Raw genomic sequence first — 3033 nt, 5'->3', positions numbered from 1 at the left:
AGATATGTCAAGGAGAATGAGGGCTGAGAAGCCCATTGTATTTAAGTGGAAAGTAAAATTTCAGTAAGGTGAAAGAATTAGAAGCCAGTTTATAAGGGGTGTAGGAGTGAATTTGTGGCATGAAAGTAGAGGTAGAGAATATAGATGACTTTTTCTGGAACTTCTTGATTGAAGACAAAGTTATAAAGAATGATAACATGGGGCTTAGAGGTCAATGAACAAAGATCTTTTGTTTAGATTTTCATCTTTCCTTCCTTCTTTCCTCCCTTCCTTCCCTCCCTGCCTCCTTCTTTCCTCCCTTCCTTCCTTCCTTTCATTCCTTCTTTCTTTCTTTCTTTTGGATAAGAGAGAGTTGAAGTATTTGTAATGGAAAGAACCACTACAAATGGCTCTTTGTAAGAAAGAAAAAGAATGAAGATGAAGTAGAGGGAATGATCAATGGAACAAGATATTGAAAGATCTGTGAAGGAATTTTATGAATTTTCATCTCTTTTTCTCAAATACTGGAGCAAAATACAGGATGAATAAGGATGTAAAGGGATTTCAATATAAGAGGTGAATAAACCCATGATGGATAACCTCAGTCTCAAAAATGAAGTGGCAAAAAACAGTAATCTTCTGAGACAGTTGTAGATAAGTTTCAGGAAACAGAAGTTTTGGAAGATTTGTTGTGGAAAGTGTGATAGGGAGTCCATTAGGGTTAACTAAAAGATTTATGTACAGGAATAAATGGCTCATGGAGATGTAATGATAATTTAGATGGAGAGATCTTTTTCCATTCATTATTAGACCTATGTAATCTGCCTAGGTCACACGGAAGTCTGAGTCACATGGAATCCATGGTGGGAAGAACTTGCTGAATAGGTGGATCAGGAATAGGTGGAGCTGGAACAGAGTTGAGAAAAAAATTAGTCAGAGCTGTCAGAACTGAAGGACACAGGTAAGTTGTGAGTGTGATAAGGGCATTTTGTTTAGGGGAAGCCTGTTGGTGATTTAAGGGATGCTTGTTTGTGATTTGTTTAAGGGAGCTCATTTGTGGAAATCCTAGCAGGGGGAAGGTTTGGGGATGCTGTTGTTGTCTATGTTGTTATTGTGTATAGATTTTTGTCACTATGATGGATTTAGCTTTCTGGTGTTTGAATAAATGCTTTTGTTTTGTCTTTCATGTGGAGACTCTGTTTTACTTCACTATTCAGAATTATGCAGGGATATTCATGGCCTCTGCAGGCACTGTGAATATCATATTGGCATTACAGAAAATTAAGCTTAAGAAGTGTTCCTTGATTAATCTGATGAGCAGTCAGGGGGGTGACTTTTTTTCTTTTTCTGATTTCTTTTTCTGATTTCTGTTGTTGAAGTTCAGTTCTTCTATCTGTGCTTTCCCTCTTTTGCTGATCAAAGTCTGTTTAGAGATAGAAAATTTACACTTAAAAATTGTTGTGATATCATCTCAAGAGTTTTGACATGCTGTCTCATCATTTTCTTTGATAAAATTACCTATTTTCTTCTACAGTTTCTTCTTTCACTGAATTTTTTTCTTTTTTTTGAATTATATGTTTAATATTTTATTCCCAGCAATTACAAGTAAAATAATTTTTAACATTTGTTTCTTAAAATTTGAATTTCAAATTAATAAGGCAATTGATTAGGCAAGTAATTTGACATTGATTGTACATATGCAGTCACGCAAACATGTTTCTATATCAGTAATGCTGTGAAAGAAAAAACAGACCAAAAAAAATCCCAAGAAAAATAAGGAAAGTTAAAAAAAGGGTGTTTCAATCTACATTCAGACTCTATCAGTTCTTTCTCTGGATGTGGATAGCATTTTTTCATCATAAATCCCTAGGAACTGTCTTGAGTCATTGTATTGTTGAGAATAAATAGCTAGGTCATTTGTAACTGATCATCATACAATGTTTCTTTTACTGCGTACATTGTTTTCCTGGTTCTACTGACTTCATTTTGAATCAGTTCATGTATTTTACTTACTGTTTCTCTAAAAAACTTTCTTTGAAAGCTCTAAATTTATCATCCCTTCTGTCACTGCGTGATTAGTAAAGAATGTGTTTAATACATCTGCTCTTTTTGCGTATGTTCATGAGTTTTTATGCTCTTGGACATGTTTGATTAATGTAATGTTACCACAAACTGTTGTAGTATATGCATTTTCTATATTCATTTGGAAATTGCTGAAGAGATTTAATGTATTTAGGTTTCATAAAATTCCATTCATACCCTTAACTTTTATCATCTTTTTGTTTAATTTGTGTAGGTCTGAAAGGGCACCATGAAGTCCTCAACTATTTTAATTTTTATATTTTTCCTGTAATTTAACTTTTTCTCTAAAAAACTTGATATGTTTGGTGCATATATGTCAAGAATTGAAACAATTTCAATGTTAATGTTGCCTTTAAGCATAAATATAGCTTTTCTACTTAATTTTTCAATTATATATATTTATTATTACCTTACCTGAGATCATAACTGATTTTCCTGCTTTTAAAAAGCATCTGAAGCATAATGAATTCTACTTCAGCTCCCATTTCAACTCTCTATCTTTATATTTTAAATCCATTTTTGTAAGGAGCTTATTGTTGGATTGTTTCTTATTTCCAATTCATTCTGGCACCCTCCTCAAATTTGTAGGTGAGTTAATCCCATTTTCCATGTTCACTATTATGATTGTTTATTGTGCATTTTCCTTCACAATATCCTCTTTCATTTTATGACAGTGCCTACTCTGACTTCAACTACCTGAGTGCCAATTGTTTTGTATTTCACCCCCCCTTCTATGGTTTTTCTGTACCCTTCAGTGGCTTTGGGAATGTCCAGCATCTTTGTCACTGGCTCAAGACTCGACCATTGATCTTCCCCCAATTGTAGGGATCTCTTGCACCCCAGTTCCATTTAATCACTTTCTGGAAACTACCAGACACTCACCATACTTTAAAGGTATGCCAAAAACAAACATACAATTACCTCCCTTCACTCCAAGTTTGTGGGGAGGGTATAATCCATTTTTACACCCCC

This window comes from Notamacropus eugenii, chromosome 2 (genome assembly GCF_028372415.1).
Source record: "Notamacropus eugenii isolate mMacEug1 chromosome 2, mMacEug1.pri_v2, whole genome shotgun sequence".
Lineage (NCBI taxonomy): Eukaryota > Metazoa > Chordata > Mammalia > Diprotodontia > Macropodidae > Notamacropus > Notamacropus eugenii.
The sequence above is the reverse complement of the archived record's forward strand: the minus strand, read 5'-3'. Positions refer to the sequence as shown.